This window comes from Lygodium microphyllum, chromosome 24, assembly GCF_053477565.2.
Source record: "Lygodium microphyllum isolate KBCC chromosome 24, Lygodium_microphyllum_v1.1.10, whole genome shotgun sequence".
NCBI classification, from domain to species: domain Eukaryota; kingdom Viridiplantae; phylum Streptophyta; class Polypodiopsida; order Schizaeales; family Lygodiaceae; genus Lygodium; species Lygodium microphyllum.
The window spans coordinates 110,878,879-110,896,387 of record NC_141158.1 but is presented as its reverse complement, the minus strand read 5'-3'; the positions used below and the strand labels follow the sequence as shown (position 1 = coordinate 110,896,387).

At 43.7% G+C, this 17,509-nt stretch overlaps 1 pseudogene; it reads right to left on the bottom strand.

Moving 5' to 3' along the window:
• Positions 1-5,022: 5,022 nt before the first annotated feature.
• Positions 5,023-17,062, bottom strand: LOC148015524 (transcription factor HHO2-like; annotated as a pseudogene).
• Positions 17,063-17,509: the final 447 nt, after the last annotated feature.

Below are 17,509 nucleotides of genomic sequence, written 5' to 3'. Positions count from 1 at the left end.
GCAAGCTGTAGAACCCGCATACCTCCACATCACAGTCACTGCCAAGCAAACATGCGCTTTCAATGCCTTGATCGACGAGGGAGCAGACTTCAATGTCTTAACTCACAATCATTGGACCCAACTTGGTAAACCACCACTACAGCCCACTAATGCCCAATTAAACCCATATGGGGGCCGCTCATATGCACTCCTTGCCGGACCACTGTTGCTATCAAGTGTGAGACTGTACCAATGGTCTTTTACATGTTGCCAAATACTAAAACTGCGGGCACAGAGTCGCTACTAGGGCGAACCTTCAAGAAGCAAACTCGCTACAATGTCGATTATGAGTCGTAGCGGATCCACCTCACCATAGGCGACGTCCATATTGATACAACCTTCGGCAAGGGCTACGCGATTCCATTAAAGTCTGCAAAGCCACTGATAGAAATACTCATAGCCAAGTCCACGGAGGGGGGTAGGACTCAGTCACCATGCACCAAGCCTCACGGGCTGTCGCTCTCACAATAGCAAAAGCTAAGGCCCAACTACTCGAGTTTCGATGGAGGCCTACATGACTGCGATTGCTGTGTAGGAGTAGATGCCCATGTCTTCATAACTCAAGAGACTCTAAGCCAAGGAGGTTGAGACGCCATTATGGAGATCAAAGCATGATCAAGTCGAGATGGGTTTCTAAAGCCCTCTTGCATGCGCAAGGATACTATGAGGGGAGTTCCTGGCTATGGATCCCTAAGGCCAGAGCGGCCCACAACATCACTCAAATGCCATCCTCTTGTTTAACCAACCCGAGCCTCGTGGAACCTTGGAACCAGAAACTGCAACGTTTCCTCAGCTTGCCTGCTACTAGCTCACCCACGCATGAGCTTCAAGGAGTTGAGCAAGACTATGGGCCCAAACTCCAAACAATGTTACTCCCTTTAACTCCTACTAATGACGATAAGACTTGCCAAGCCCGAGCCTCGTGGAACCTTGGAACCATAAGCTGTAGCGTTTCCTCAGCCTACCTGCTACTAGCTCACCCACGCATGAGCTCCGAGGAGTTGAGCAAGACTACGGGCCCAAACTCCAAACAATGTTACCCCCTTTAACCCCTACTAATGATTATAAGACTTTACAAGCCCAATCCAAGTGTAGCAACCCATCTGTGGTAGCCACTACTCCGATGCCTATCCATGGGACTCAGCCACCATATCATGGGCAGCTACCACCATTTGCCACCACGCTTACTAGCCCCATCAAACCCCAGCCACCTGCGGGCCTTAAACCATCTTACGAGTGGAAATCATTCTTAACTCTAGCTGTAGACCTAGCTGAAGACACAGGGGATGATGTTATTGTTTGTTTTAGATGCTTGGATGCCATGTTCATGTCACTGGCTCTAAGTTATGACCACTTGGACTTGGGCCTACTGCAAGAGCCCTTAGCGATGGAAGTTTGCACAATGCCTTGCTCCTGGGAAACATTCAAAATTGCCTTTGTCAAAGCACCCCACTCATCTGCCGAATTGCTATGCACTGAGATATCAAGAGACCAAGCCATCAAACAATGCCTCATTAGGTCTTACGATAAGCGTGTGACTTCCTCCATCACTGACAAAGAAGTTGAGGAGTTGAAAGCGTTAGTTGATACCGACTCCCCATTTTTACGAAACTGGTACACTCTGCGATTGTAGTGGGAACTCGAAGGATGCGAAATCATGACCAACGTTGAGTAGCGCCGCGCAATCAAGACATCGGAGTATGACCCAAACTATATCTCACCCACCTCATATAGAGTGTTAATCACTCTTTGTGGCCGACCCATGGAAGACCACGTCAAGGGACACCCATATCTTGATCGCCTCTTGACCGAGGAGGAGCTCCACATCACTAGCCACGTCAATTTCAGCGATTTCCTAACCAATGTCCTCACTTACATCACACACGTAAGTACCCGACCCTTCGCTTTGGACCCTAAGGCTTAGTTGCAATACAACCCAAAATTCTATACTTGGCTCATGTGCAAGTAAGCCTTATACCCGAATGCTGAATGTCGAATGCCTTGGATCTCCTAACCTTTGATCCTAGGAAGGATTCTTCTCAATCTGGAAGGGGAGAGGGTACGAGGGTAGCTTGAAGGTGAATAGGGTGAAGGTGAACCAAATTAAAACCAATCAAGATCAAGTAAACACAATAAACACCTAAGAAATGGGTGACGTAGGAAGGATGTCACAAACCAAGTATGAAGAGGAGAATTTGTATTGGAGTTTAATGTTGTCCTTCAACAAACATAAAATCTCTCTTTTCAGCAAATTCTTGTATATATAATAATTATAGCACTAATGGGAAGTATGGTTCATGACATGAACGAAAGATGTCGCAACAAGACCGGGCCCACCGACTCCCCTTCATAGAAGAAGAGAGAGCACAATATGGCATCAACCTGGAAAATCGAGCTTACAGTCAGCTAAAATTCCACAGCATTCACAACCTTGAGAAGATGGTGGCCAAGGAGCAGGCCGCAAGGTGGATAGTGGACTAGTGCCACCTCCACAAGTACCTAGAGAAGTTTGCACAGGAACCTGACCACACGAAGTGTGTGGAGTTCTTGAGAATGTACAACCCTAACCGAGAGTGTGGAATGGTGATGGTGGGAAGGGGGACAATGGCTGGCAAGTGCGGGTACTGCTAACCCAGGCCTTGGTTGAGAAAGCACTGGGACTGAAACCTAAGGTGGAGAAAAAACATAAAAGGGATGTGTATGCCTTGCTAAAGATGAATAAGGAAGAAGTCTTGACAAACGACGACATCAGCTTACAAGACATCGCCAATGCTGAGATTCGCCTATAGGCAAAGCTGGTGCATGCCCTTTTCTCCAGCCAACGCTACAATTCCATAATGCACCGGATCAGTGTACTTGTGCTAGAGAATGTGGTAGCCCGCACCCTGGACGAGGTGGATTGGAATGTCTATGTGCACAAAACAATAGACCAAGCGGCCAAAACACTAGCCTTGGGCAACAAACAGGTAGGTGGAGAATCCCCCTCATCTAAGAATATGGAGAGGAAGAAACCCTCCTCGAAAGCCTCTTTCATCGAGTATGGAAGCATACTAACAACCATCATCTAGGAGGTTGTGAAAGAGGCCCAATAGGGAAGCAAAGGAGCAGATGAGACCCCAGACAGGTCGTTGACCCATTAAAAAAAGGAGCAATTGAGCGATCAGACAGAAATCAAAATAGAGAAGGAGGAGTGGGAGGCTCAATCCAAACAAAGAAAAACAAAGGAGTTCATTGGGAAGGCAACTCAGAGGAAGAAACAGAAGGTGGGTAGGAAAAAGGAAGAAGAAGATCTGAAAAGAGCAAAAAAGGAATCCTTGAGAGAGGTGACGAAGTGAAAAAAGAAGGAGAAGGAAGAAGTTGAAAGGTTGGCCAAGGAGGCAAGGAAAATAGAAGAAGAGAGAGAAAAAAGAGCTAGGGAAGAGGAGGCAGAGTTGAGAAGATAAGAGGACGAAGACATGGCTGAAGCAATTCGCCAGTCGATAGAACAACAGAGCCGACTTGATGGCCTAGGGACCTTAAGTCCGCTTAGGGAAGATAGACCTGGCTCAAGCACATAAGTACCTGAAGCCATGCCATCCATGGTCATCGAGGGCAAGGGTAAGGCCCCCCTCCATCCCATCCCGACCCCCTTGGTACCCGACAATGGAGCCACCATTGCCATCCCCAGCATCCCGGCCAACACCGACATGGACAACTTTGTGACATGGATACAATACTTTATCAATAAGAAACTAGCACAAGGAAGGAGTGGGGAGGCCACAGCCACCGAACACAAAAGGCAAACTACGGATTCCGAATCCAGACAAGAGCCAAAACGCCAAAAAATGGAAGCCTCGACCACCCCAATCCCCACCACCATGATACCACATGCAAATCATAACAAATACGTCAATGAACTGCTCTCACAGTTAGAAAGGGCAAGGGAGGAAAGGAGGATCGCGGTGGCCGTGAGCTGGAGGCAAAAAGGGAAGTGGTAGCAGCCTCCCAGCTCGAAAAAACAAAGCAAATGGCTACGCAACAAAAGGAAATTCTCGACCTGAAGAGGGAATTGAAGACCAAGGAAGAAACGGAGCAAAGCTGGTGGCGACAACTCATAGATGAAAATCAAGAGCTCGAGAAGATGCAAAAAGAATATGACCTGCTAATCAGGCAATACGAGAATCTAACAGCGAAAATAGGGCGGATCGAGTAGGGCATGAAGGAGTTTACCGCAGGGGAGGAAGGGAGAAAACAAGAAGAGGAGCACCACCATCGAGAAATGGAAACAATGACTGAAAGGCTGAGCCTCGAAAGAGAAGAACAGGAGCGAATGGGCAGAGAGTTGGAAGATCAGCAGAGCGGAGGCTCATAGCTTTGGTGCAAAGATGGGAAGAAGGCATGGAAGGGATGAAGAAAAGGGCTGAAGTGTGGGCAGGACAGAATGATCAAAGAGTGAAGACCTTGGCACATCGCGTAGCTCTGGCGGAGAAAGAGAAAATCGTAGCAAAAGGCAGAGTAGAGGCAGCCCAATTGGCCTTCCACACTCAGCAACAAATCTTCATGAACACCTTGATGGATGCCACTCATGAGGAAGAAGGGGAATCCATGGAGGCAGTGAAAAAGAAACTAAGCATAGCACGCAGAGCCCTACACGTAGGGCTACACATGCCCTCCCAGCCCATGGCAGAGGGGATAGGCCCAAGGGAACACCATAGGTATCTGCTATCGGCCGGCCTAAACCCCCAGGAAATTGATGCCTTAGGGTTCGTAGAAGGGATGCAACAGCAAGAGCCCCCAAGGAGTGAGACAGAACTGCATGTTGACCTAGGAGGGTTCGAAGAAGAGGTGGTTCCACAACCCCCTTCACCTCATCTTGAAGGGCAAGGGTGGCCAACAGACACATCTATGGATAGGAAAACCACCCTGAGGGAGAAGAGAAGGAAACTGGTGGAAGAAGCTAGACAAAGATTAAGAGCTAACCCTATGGCCCAACCCTCTGTACCCCTACCGCCATGCCCAAATGACATGCATCCCAGTTTTCATGCGGAGCTCATACTTTGGGAGAGACAGGAACATGCGAAGCAACCCTTCACCTTTAGCTTCCTCACCCCCAATGCCCTGCGCATAGTTCTTCCCACCAAAATAGTGGACGAGGTGATCAACGTCGGAAGCTGCCTGAGTCAACAGTGGTTGCAAGAAAGAGAAAAGAATCCCACCCTCCTCTGGGGCACCGAGGATGCGAAATACTGGCAGAATAAAGTTTTTGAAGTGCCTCAGTTTGTGCCCGGATATGAGTGCCAACCACTGTGGCGAAGGTGCATTTGCGACGACAACATCTTCGCATGGATGACCTTCTGTAACACTCTCCCTTCAGAGAGGAACGACCCTGTCTACATGGCACCCTCGACGAATAGGAGTAGACTTTGATACAAATGCCCACAACCATTAAGACTTCCCTATAGACTTCCATGTAACCATGTAGCACCACTTTAGCCCAAGCCCTCACCTTCACCTCCAACAGCTTAGATGCCACCATGACACGCTTTATAGCCGATTTCTCCTCCTGCCCCCGAATCTTGCCTTGATTACCACTTGTAACTATCTTAGGCTCCTAAAAATCCTACTTAGGCAAGACCCCACCCCGGCCAAAATGCGGCCTTCCCCCGCTTTTTTTTAAATCCTAACATAATCGACAGCTGTGCAATGACCTGCCTCATGATGCGGGCTAGCCTCCTCCCTTCTTTCTGCATTGATGTTCTTGAAGACATGAGCGATAGCCAGTTCACTCGTTGCAGCTATCCTTTCCTCTCCACCACTACCCTCTAGGTTCTTTTGAACCTTAAGAATTTCCTACATGGTCGGAGATTTTTGAGCCAATCCATTAAATCTCCTTCACACCCCCCCTTGAGGACGAGGACTAACAAGTCCCTACAACTAAACCCAATCCAAAAAAAAAAAAACCACATCTGCACGCCAGTCTCGGCACACTTAGGGGTCCTTAAGTCAGGCACGTCACTGCGGTGGAGCTCCAAGAGGAACACCAAAGAAAAGGGAATTCTCTTGCAAGAAAATCTATCTTGTAACATCAACAAGCTTTTATTTCATTCTTTTGATAATCAAAACAAAGAAAATAGCAATTCTTCACGCAGCAGCGTAGTAGATATCTCCCATGGATTTGATAGAATCAATCATAATCTTCAACATCTTCATAAAATTCTTCAATAGAACAAATAACACAAAGGAATACACCATCTTTGAATGGCAATCGATCTCATATTATTCATCTTCAATGTCTTCATAGTTCTCTCTCTCAATCTCTCACATACAGTTACACTATTTTGATAGAATTTACTATCTCTGGCTCTCTCTCTCTCTCTCTCTCTCCATCAATAGTACATCACATCCTCACTACAATACCCTCATAATACCCTCAATAATCCTTCTTAGGTCGTGGATGCAAATCCCAAGAGGTATCTCTGATATGAAGAGTTACCAGAGCCACTACAGTGTCTTTTCACAGCTCACTACTGTCACTGTCATTTAGTCTTCTCTTGAGTCTTCAGCAGCTGCTTCTTCCACTTGTTTTAGCTCTTTTAAACTTAGATTCATCCTTTCCAAAAGTTAGAAAACTTTTCCAAAGTCACACATACATTCTATAGAACACTTACAGAAGGTCTACAGAACAATTGCAGTACAGTATCAGAGCAGCTACAGTACAGCTATAGTACAGAGACAGAGCAGAGATAGAGGCTCTACAGAAGGCTATCAGAACCTCATAACTCATACTCAAACCATTCCAAACTATCAAAAACTATTCAATAAGCTTTCAATAGATCTCAATCTTCATCAATCATCGATCCATGCTTCATACGGAAGATAATTAGAACAAAACAGAAGCTATATAGAACCAATCAGAACATCAACAGAACCTCATGGAGCTTCATATCTCCATCGAAAATCATCATGAACTTCCAAAACATAATCAATATAATCCAAAACACTCTCAAATACTTTCATTAAAAACCATACATCACTCTAAATCCATCAAAAATCAATCATTCAGTCCTCAAAAACAACAAAAATTAGTCAAAATTTCAGTCTTTTTCCACTCTCAACATTATCCCCACACTTAGAAAGGAAGCGTCCTCGCGACCTAAGAAAAAGAATAATATAAGCTCACTAAAGAGCTCAATTTGGATTTTCCATAGGATCTTCAATAGTCTCTCCAAAACATGACCCCAACTTATCACCTATATCTGATAGAAAATACTACTAAATGAAAACTTCTGTTATTTATGAACTCATCTGATTAATCATTTAAAAACCATAACAAATTTGTAAAGGATATGAGAGGTTTTCTTCAGCTTTCCACCATAGGCTTTCCATCCACCAACAATCTTTTTAAAAGAGTTCTCGAACAAGTTATTCTCAATCAGCACGATCTCATCACATACAATTATTACAACACACACAAACACTAACACAACCATCTGAATGACACCTCCAAAAAGGGATATATATCATTAAGAATCATCCAAGATACATTGCAAAGGCATCAATGAAGATGATCCCTTTTGAAGGCTTGGTGGTTTTGAAAACGATCCATGGAGAAGGATTCATCTACAAATGTCTTTGGAGGATTTTGAAAGAATTGCAAGCAGCACATCCTTTCTAGCAACACAAGATATCTGCTAGGGAGACATAGGGCATGAAAATACAGGACATCCAACTAGTGGGAGTCAATGGTCACATTGACATTCATACAAAATTTTGGAATGGCCTTTTGATCATTATGGGAATGCCTATGCATGTATGCTAGATACCAAGTAAAATGAGCTGTCAATCTCACCGAAGGATCCAGAGATTGTGAATATTGATGAGCAAAATGAAGGTAGTTCTGGTATGCTTGACTGGCAATTGTCCAATCTCGTGGAATTACTGGCCAGTTAATTTGAGGTCCTGTAAGAGAATCATTCGAGCTCCATCCTCTTCTTCTTGGAATCTACTGATCAAACCCTTCATATTCACTAACCAAGTGAGGGGGTTGAGAGATAGAAGTGGCAGGAGATGGAAGTGGAATAAGTAAAAGTGGATGAAGAGATGGGTAGGCAAAATCATAAAAGGAGGAATAAGTTAAAGAAGGAGTGGCTGAAAATTTTAGGGAATCAGTAGGAAGGGTGTTAATTGATAAATAGGAAAGGTAGAAGGTACATGGATAGATGGAGAAGGGCACGGTGGAGAAGGGGAAAAAACTCTATCTTTGATAAAAGAACAATATGTAAATATTGAAATTTGAAGAAAATATTGAGGTTGGAAAAGAAGGGGTAAGATTGCGGTTGAATTGGTTTGATAAAGGGAAAGATAGGTATCATAACGGTGAGCCATTTGTTGGTAGTACAGTAGGCTAGGAACATAGGGACCTAAGATAGATCTTCTCTGATAGGCATAAAAAAAGGTTGAATCAAATTGATTATTTTTGGAAAGGTGAGCTAAGAGATCTACCCTCAGTTGGTTAGTGCTCTGTACATAGGTAGAAGCTGTGTTCTGCCATTGATTCAAGATGACAGAATCAATCATTGAGTGCCAGGAATTATTAGGGCAAGTAGCCACTTTTGAGAAGTAACTTTGGAACATGCCATCTATTCGTAACTCCAAATAGTTGACATACAAAAGAGCTTGTAAAACCACATCTACTTCATCTGGAATCAACAGATCTCCTCGTAGATACATATATGATAGCAACATGGTATCTGTTGTGACAGAATCTTCAAACACCATACGGACCACTTCTGTTAATAACTCAGGAGACCAAGCCCCACTCCAACCATCCTCGGGAAGAGGAAGATCCATCATTGAAAGCTTCATGTAAAAGGCCAACTTTTGCAATTGATAGTGGGGACAAAGAAAGAATGGTCCGGAGGAACATACTCCTAGAAATGCTAAAATGTAGACCATAGCAGATCCATCCTAGACTGCAATCTTTCCACTTTATCTTGGAATAAAGGACACAAGGTAGCCTGTCTCTGGAGAACTGCCAATTCCTGCTTTGAGAGAGAAGGGATCAAGGGAACATTAGGGCTTGGAGGAACAAATCGTGACTGCGCCAGTTGGTCTTGCAACTGCTTGATTTGGGAGGCTTGTGATTCCACTGTGTTAGCAGCAGTCTGTAAGGCTGAGAGTTTGGCATCTAAAAGAGTCTGAAACTCTTGAGCTTCTTTGAACATCCTCTCCTTCTCCTCTGAGATTTTAGTGACCTCGGATTGAGCTTCTGTTAATTGAATCTTCAAGGAAGATATCTCTTCTCTTTGGGTCTCAATCATTTGGGTTTTTTGCTCCATCTGTTTAAACAGATCTACTAATGTGTCTTTAGCAGAGGCTAACTCTGATGTTGCCTTATGCATCTGGTCATTGGACTGTATCAGTTCTTCATAAAAGGAAGCATACAGTTGTTGAACACAGGCTGTCACTGACAGTTCAATTGAACTCTGGATGTCTTTACATAGGAATGGAATGGCATCTCCCAACATAGACTGTTCAGGGAAGGAACTGATATGTCCAAGGAACCCTCTCTATGTGCCCTGAACAGGTTGTTACATGTGAGATAAGCAGGGAGGTCACTGCTAGAGGTAGTAGGAATTGTAACTGAAGAAGAACCGAAGGAGCTTTATCTGCCACTCGCTTCAAGGGCTTTTGCTGAATGACTAGGGGAGGAGGAGAATCCAGATCCTCTATATCAATAGGTTCGAACTCTTCTGAAGGTGGAGAGGGAGGTACTGGATTAGATGGAGGAGGTGGTAGCACACCCTTCTTTAAACCTGAATATGTCAAGAAAGCATACAGGTAGGATCCATAGGTAACATTTGTGACATTTCCTCTGGTTACTTTGACGAAATGTTGATCCATCTTTGTGAGTAGGTAAGTGCTCCAATCAATAGCTACTCCTTTTAACACCATCCTTGAAGCTGTAAAGAGCTCTTTGGACAAGTAATGGGATGGTGTTTTGGCAGCCATAAACCTGTCTTAGAGGAACTGGCAGACCAACTTCCACACAGGATCATTGATCATTGAAAAGGAAACTTCTGAAGTGTTGATCACTTTCTTGACATCTAGAATTTCCTTGGTTTGCTTTTGTAACAACTTGAAAATCTCATAGTTGGAGAATAGTTGTGTAGCTATAACAAAGGGCTCGCCTTTGTAGGGAAGAGACAGAGCCTTCCCTAACCCTCGGGGTGTCAGTGTCATGGAAGTATCATGGACCAGTCCCGACTTCTTGCTGTATGAGGCAAGGAACTCATCACACATGGATGGATCATCTGGAATCAAGGGGAAGGAGGCAGCCACAAAAGTCGCGAGTCCTGCCTTTGCTAGAGGCTCAAAAGCCAGTAGGGAAGAGTAAACTCGACTAACCAGTAGGACATATTGGATAGGGGGAGGAGCGTGAGGCACCATTCAGATGGAAAACACACACACCACAACACATACAATCACAAAGAATGCATGCAAAACAACTAAAGGGTTATCAAAAGAAATCAATCCAAAAAGAAGGACACTCATACAGACATAGACGTAATTAACCTAGTTACCACCCCAGACAACACACAGTCTAGAAAAAATTCGGCATGACCTCTACACATATGCGACCAAAAACTTCATGTGATGCAACAAACAAGCACCCAAATCCCCGTATCAGGCAAGAAAGAAAGAACTACACACCGCATCCATAATCATAACACATAGACAAATCAGAATACTAGAAAAATGTACCTCAAGACCAGACCATAACCTGGACCATTAGTGTCAACTAAAAGACTTTTACGCGCCCATCCCACGAAGCGTGTTTATTAAAAAGGGAAAAAAAGTGTAGTAAGGGGGAATTATTTTAATGAAGGGTGCATTTTAAGAAATTATTAACAATGGGTGACATTTTATTAGGTTATAAACCTTAATAAGAAAACGACGGTTCCTTCTTTAAATTTTAATTACAATTTATTAAGTTGAAACGGTGCTTTACTACGATTCCCAGACTAGGTCTCTAAATGCAAATTCCTTAATTGAAAATTAATAGTGATGTGAATCGCTTTTTTGCTAGTGCGTGCTTCTTTGTGACGGCTGGTTCATTTTTATTATAAATTAATGTGCCTCTTAAGCACACGTAGCGCGTGCAAAGTGAACGGTTGGTTGATTTTAAAATTATTAAATTGTGTGTTTAGCGCGAATGCGCGTGGAAAAGGTGGGTGAATAAATAGTTCATTTTAGCAATTAATTGTGATTAAGGGGGAATGAAAATAAATAAAGCTCACAAAATAAATACCTAGTAGAGGTGTGTATGCAATGGCCTAAAGGCACATGGAAGAGTCTCCCAAAAGCAATGAATCCAATCAAACAAAATCAAAGACCACTGATTGAACAAAAAAAAAACACCTTAGTGTGCTTGTTGATTTTTAGTATTATTTTTATTTTTTAGTATTATTTACCTTTTTTTAATTTTATATTTTATTTGTTTGGTATTTTAGGTGTGTTTGTTTTGGTTTTATAATGTGGTTTGGTTAATTCATTTTATTATGTGTTTTGGTTTGTTTGGTTTATGTGTTTTTTTTGTTTTTTTAAATAAATAAATTGTATGTGGTTGTTTTTTTTTTCAAAAGGAATAATAATTAAATCAAGATATATAGCACATTGATATGTGATGAAGGAAAAAATAAAATTTCAGCCATGTAGAAAATATCCATAATTTATGTTATGAAAATAAGTTTATTTATTTTTATGTTTTTTATGTTTTTTTTTTCTCTTCAAAGAAGATTGGCGCCTTGTAGGAAAATATTTTTGAGTGAGAAATTAGTGGAAAACAGTTAGGAAGGTGGGTGGAATTTTTTAGAATTTTTTCAGTATTCTTTACTAAATTTAAATGATTTTTATACATTTTTAAAGGTAATTTTGAATGAATTGTAAAATATTTAATTTTTTGTAATTTTGATTGGTAAAATTTCTACTCGACAAATTTTCCAAAAAATTGCAAAAATATAGGGGAATTTTTAGAAAATTTTATGTAATTTTTTTGAGTTTAAATGAATTTTTTAAAATTAACTAAATCAATTAAATGATGTAAATCAGGTTAGTTTGGTAAGTAGGGCAAGTTAAGTCAACTAAGTCAAGTTAGTCTGGAGAAGTCAGGTAAGTCAGGGCTAGTGTAGTCAGGTTAGTCAGGGTTGATTAGGTGAGTCAAAGTTAATCTAGGTTAGGTAGGTCAATTAGGGTAGTCTGGGGTCAGTCTAGGTTAGTTAAGTTAGTCTAGGTTAGTATTAACTAACCTAGGTGAGACTAACTAACCTAGGGTTAGTGAGTGGGAGGGGGGACTAACCTGAGGTAGGTTAGTTGATTAACTACAGTTAAGTTAGGGTTAACCTAACCCTAGTTAGGTTAGGTGTGACCTAACCCTAGGTGGGTTAGTGGGAACCCTAATGGGGTTAAGGTAACCAAAGGGGGGTTTAGTTAGGTTAGTTTGAAACTGAAGTTAAGTTAGAAGTTAACTGTAGTTAGGTTAGTGGTTAACCTAACCTAGGTTAGTTTTAACTTAACTTAGGTTAGTGGCTAACTTAACTGAGGTTAGGTTCTAACTTAGGTTAGTGTAGTGGTGACTTAACTCAGGTTAGGTTCTAACCTAGGTATGGTTAGAGGGAAGGAGGAGGAGGAAGAGGAGGAGTTGGCGGAGTAGGTGGAGGTGGTGGGGAGGAGGAGTAGGTGGTGAAGGAGGGGGAGGAGGAGTAGGTGGTGGAGGAGGGGGAGGAGGAGTAGGTAGAGGAGGCGGCTGCGGCGGCGTTGTGTGGAAGAGGTGACGGTGGCAATCGACGGAGCAGACGACGGTGGTGGCTGAGCGGCGAATGATGGCGGTGGTGGCTGAGCGAGGGAGGAGCGAGGGCCGCCGGGAGGGGAGCAGGCATTGCTGAGGAGGAGGGAGGAGCGAGGGCCCGCCGGGAGGGGAGCAGGCACTGCTGATCGAGGAGGGAGGAGCGAGGGCCCGCCGGGAGGGGAGCAGGCGCTGTTGAGGAAGAGGGAGAAGCGAGGCGCCCACCGGGAGGGGAGCAGGTGATGCTGAGGAGGAGGGAGGAGCGAGCGCCCGCCGGGAGGGGAGCAGGTGTTGCTGACCGAGGAGGGAGGACCGAGGGCTCGCTAGGAGGGGAGTAGGCGCTGCTGAGGAGGAGGGAGGAGCGAGGGCCTGCCGGGAGGGGAGCAAGAGCTGCTGACCGAGGACGGAGGAGCAGGCGGCGCCAAGGAAGGAGGCCAGGAGGCTGCGCAGGTGAGGAAAAGGATATGGAAGAAGAAGAAGAAGAAGAAGAGGAAAGAAGAAGGGGAGGAGGAAGGGGAGGGAAGAGGAGGAGGAGGAAGGAGAAACGAAATGGAAAACATTTTAAAGTTTTTTTTAAAAAATTGTGTGTATAAGTTATTTATATTTTTTTCTCTTTTTATATTAAATAATGAAAAAATAATAATAAAAGAAAAGAACATATCCTTGGCCCGTGCGCATGTGCGGGTAGGGGTAAAAGAATTTGCAATGATGGGGTCAAACGGATAGGGACGGGGACGCGTGAGCCACAGATGCGTCCTGAGACACATAAAACCAAAAATAGGCGCGTTCACGCGCGAGGCGAGAAACACGGTTAACAGAAAAAATTAAGAAAAATTAATAACATCCAAACCGTTTGTCGGATCAAAAATCCATAGAAAGAAAAAATAGGCCGGGAGGCGAGGAGAAAATATTGGAAATATGCCACACGGGGTCCGGGGCAAAATCAGGGTGTTCACATGGGAAAAACGCAAAAAAAAACCCAAAAACACATACGGGCATTAATATCAAAAAATTCGCGCATCGGAATGAAGTACAGAAAGAAGGAAAAGTGTGCAGAACAATGTGTTCGACAACCTTATTACGAGAAAACATGGTTTTGAGTGAGATAGGACACGTTCACATGGAAAAAATCCCAAAAATAGGTGTAAGAAGATGAGAATAAGGAATTAGTGTAAATAACATTGATATTATGCCATGTCACACTGACATTGGTATAAAAGGAGAGGATACGTAATTTTACACATCTTTTTGACACATTAATACAATTACAGTCTTTCTCTCCCTTCTTGCTCACAGCTTCTATGGCTTCCTCATCTTTCTTGTCTTTCTCTCTCCAAATCTAGTATTTCTCTCTCCTCGCCACTCTTATTCTCTCTCTTCTTGCAGTCTTTCTCTCTCCTCTGCACTCTTCTCTCTCTTCTTTCTCTATCCCTGGTTCTCTCTTTGACAAGTGGTATCAGAGCTTGAGTCTTTGATCCATTATTTTCTTCCATTTTCAGTCCCATTTTCCTATTTCAAAACCAATTTCAGACAAAAAATGGTACAAGACAATGAGTAGTGGAGTGCTTCAGGACACCTACAGTTAGCAAGAGACAACATCTGGAGATATCCAAGGTCAGATATGGCGGGTAAAGGCTTAAATGGCTGGACGTCATCAAATTTTATGCAAAATTGAAGGTAATTAGGGTAAAGGATGGTTAACCGGGCTTAGTTTGGGGTTCAACTATGGTTACTTTTCAAAAGAGGTCTTCCTTTCCTCTTTCTCCAAGCTTTTGCCAAGCTTTCATGGAGTTGCAGCACATATCTTCTCCTAGCTTTCAGCCATGAGGTTTTTGAAGGCATTTCATGCTGGAAACTTTCTTTACTCTTCATTCTTAACAAGTGGAGCACCATTATTGAAGGCTTTGAAGAGGCTTTAGGGATATTTTGTTCTTCTTCAAACCCTAAAGACAGGCAGCACTGAAGATTTCTTTTAAAAGCTAAAGGCAAAATGGAAGAAAATCTTGGACAGCTCTTCCTCCACTTTCAGAAGGGTATTTGTGGATAAGCTGTTGAAGGCATAGATATGGCTTCAACAAAAGATCTCTACATTATGTGGAGCTATTGATTCCTTCCTCTTCAGTAGCATGGTGTTGATCACACGTAGGCAGATTTCTGTGGGCTACCATCACCGGTGTATGCTCTTTTCAACATGGGAGAGATGTTCATTATGATTGAACAGCAGCAATTTGAGTGATATGCATAATACTGGGCAGCTGCCGCTACTCCCAGCAATGAACGTGGAGGAGGAAATGCATCTCATCCTCATAAATCTCCCCATCACCATTCTGATCAACGAGAGAAGATAAGCTTGGGATGGCTTCTGAGTCAAGGGGATGATGATCGGAGCTATCTTCACTTGCAATGTTCACTGGGCAGCTAACTGCTGACAGCTCAGGGCTGGCAGCCTGAGAGGCTGAGCTAGATGGGTGAGCTGGAAGATCAGTAGTAGCACTGGTCGTACTGCTAGCGTTTGTAGCAGCTCTGCTGAGCCATGGTTGTGCTCTGCTGTATATGTTATCAAAAGCATGCTTGAATCTGTTGGACTCCTCTCCACTTGCTTTCTTCAGCCTGAGAGGCTGAGCTGGAAGATTAGTAGTAGCACTGGTCATACTGCTAGCGTTTGTAGTAGTTCTGCTGAGCCATGGTTGTGCTCTGTTGTATATGTTATTAGAAGCATGCTTGAATCTGTTGGACTCCTCTCCACTTGCTTTCTTCCATCTCCTCCATTTCATACAATGGTCTAGGCTTTTGACCCTTCCAGCTGGAGTTCTCAGATTTGCCATCTTCTCCCACGCTTTCTTCCACGCCAGTATCCCCTGACCCATGAATGCCCAAGGAGGAATGACTCATGAGCTGTAAGGGCCCAGCAGGTGAATTTTGAGAATGTGCCGGAACAGATTGCTGCTTGCAATACGAATGCACCATTGGACTAGACGAACATATTTGAGGATGCAGCTCCAGTGAAAGTGGTGTCTGGCAAGATTGAGGATCCCTTGCAGAGCTATAGAGTGGTGGAACTTGATGGGGTGGAGAATGTGGACTATACTCAGGGGGTACCCATATCCCACCAAGCATGACAACTTGTGGTGCCTGAGGAGTGGCACTTTGAGATGGGCTTGGTCTTCTAGTATGCAGTCGATATTTCTGGAGATGGCTCTTAACTTCATCATTGGTCAGACCATCCACTTTCATTAGTTCTTTGATTTGTTTTGGAGTTGCAACTTGAGATCCACCTAGTTGATGCAAAGCATTAACAAAGCGGCGATGGAGTTCAGGAGACCAACATCTCCTTGCTTTCCTTGCAGGTTGGCTGGTGTTCGATCCATCAGCTACATTTCCATTGCCCTTCACAGCCGTGTCCCTAGGTTGCTGTAGAGCATTCTCCTTCGATCTGGTCCTGCTAGGATTGAGTGAATTCCCAGAGTTTTCACAAACTGAAGGTGGGTTAACCTCCTGATCTAGGCAAGCAAGAGCCAGATCTGTGGGGTTGATGGCCCCAGGCCTTGGAGTGGGCTAAACAATCTTCCTATCCTGTGAAAAGGGAAGAAATGCCCCACCTGATTTTTGCTTTGAATGAAAAAATGGCTTTGAGGAAGAACTGAATGCTTGCTCTTGTATGGGCTGAGAGCATGTCTTTTCAGCAAATGGATTTGACTGACACCTCTCCTGGCTATAGCCATTGAGCTCAGGTTGAGGGCTCCAAAGCTACACAGTAGGGACACTGTTGCAATTTCCATGCAAGCAAGTTGTCTTCTGGTCCTGTCCCCGATCCTCATCACATTTTACCACAAAGACAATCGGCTTTTTCACAGGCATGTACTCATCCAACATAAGTTTGTCATTAGAGGTCTGATAAACTGAGCCTTTCTCTTGATAACCTCTGCTTGCAAGGTACTGCTGTAATTGCCAACTATATGAAGAGGTCAGGCTGTTTGCGAGCAGCTCTTTTGAGGACTCAATAGCTGCAAATACAACCTCCTGCAACAGCTGCATGCAAAAAGGAAGCTCTCTTTTAAAGGCTTCTATCTTCTTGCGCTCCTCTTCCAAGGCCTTGAGGTAAACCTCAAGCCGGCATACCTGTTCCAGGTGATCCTCACTAAAGCAGGCATTTCGAAGGCCATTGAACACTACGGCAGGCCGAGGCCTACATTCAAGCATGAGCCCTATGGGCGATCCCATAATGCCTTATCCACCTCGAATGATCTGGAACTCTAGGATTGACAGTTTTGGATAGCACTAAAATTGTTCAAAAATTTTGAAGAATTTCATGGGGTTTTTTCTCTTCAACACTTCCTGAATGTTCTTAGCATCAGTGAACCGACAACATTTGAAGGTTCTTCCCCAACATTGAAGAGATTGAACAATTTTTTGAAGGCTCAGTGATCTATTTGATGAATCTTGTACCTCTTAACTTCTCGTCATCAACCTATTGTCTATGGAAGACCGATGGAGCATTCTCAAGGGTATGATGCTTTGGGGATGCAATCTTGTAATGCCATATTCATGGAATACTCTCTCCTACTCATTTGAGTGTACAGGTACTGGGTATTGACTCAAGTTGGATAAGAAGTACTCAAAACACTTGGAACAGGCCAAAACAGGGTG